This window comes from Sinocyclocheilus rhinocerous, unplaced genomic scaffold (genome assembly GCF_001515625.1).
Source record: "Sinocyclocheilus rhinocerous isolate Xijiao unplaced genomic scaffold, SAMN03320098_v1.1 C36016378, whole genome shotgun sequence".
Classification (NCBI taxonomy): Eukaryota; Metazoa; Chordata; class Actinopteri; order Cypriniformes; family Cyprinidae; genus Sinocyclocheilus; species Sinocyclocheilus rhinocerous.
In genome coordinates, this window is record NW_015770648.1 from 1 (window position 1) to 764 (window position 764).

General features: G+C 38.1%; 1 long non-coding RNA gene across 1 annotated transcript; it reads left to right on the plus strand.

The window, feature by feature from the left end:
• Nucleotides 1-27: 27 nt before the first annotated feature.
• On the plus strand, nucleotides 28-764 carry LOC107735379 (uncharacterized). The gene is made up of 3 exons (XR_001639391.1): nucleotides 28-91; nucleotides 392-490; nucleotides 693-764. It is a non-coding gene; the product is annotated as an uncharacterized LOC107735379 (long non-coding RNA).

Below are 764 nucleotides of genomic sequence, written 5' to 3' on the forward strand. Positions count from 1 at the left end.
ACATCTTAAATATTTGTCTTTCCACAGGGCAAGTTCATCCGCATCAACTTTGATGTAACCGGTTACATTGTGGGGGCCAACATTGAAACCTGTATCCTGATCTGATAACCATTCCATTCCATTTGAGCAATGCTGCAAATAGCTGCAAGATCAAATGCCTGAAATGGGTGAATTTCTGTGTGTCTTTATTTTTCAGTAGAAGTAAGGGTATTATTAAAAGTATTATTTAGTATTTTACAAATAAAAATCAAATCAAACAAACTCTAATGTTTGTATATTAGTTTTATTAAATTTAAATAAAGTGCTATGAAAATCCGAACAGGTTTGATTTGACGTAGACTGAAAAATTAGCTGTCAAATGGACTTTGCTTGCCCTTAACTTAGTCTAAAGACCTTCTTGAAAAGTCCAGGGCTATTCGCCAAGCCAAAGATGAACGCACCTTCCATGTCTTCTACCAGCTGTTGGCTGGTGCTGGAGAACATCTAAGATGTGAGTATTTCTTTTTACATGGTTAAGTTTTTTTAGTCAGTTTTTAGCAATGAGATTGAAGTGCAAGGTCAACATGGATGTAATGAAGCAGGCTTTGAATATTCTCAACATGTGAAGGAATTAGACTGATTATGGAGAGTATGGTGCGGTCTGCTGTCTAGAGAAGACTGCAGTTGTGTTAATGCTCTTGTTCTTCTGGCAGCTGATCTACTCCTGGAGGGCTTCAATGACTACCGCTTCCTCTCCAACGGTAACATTCCCATTCCTGGCCAAC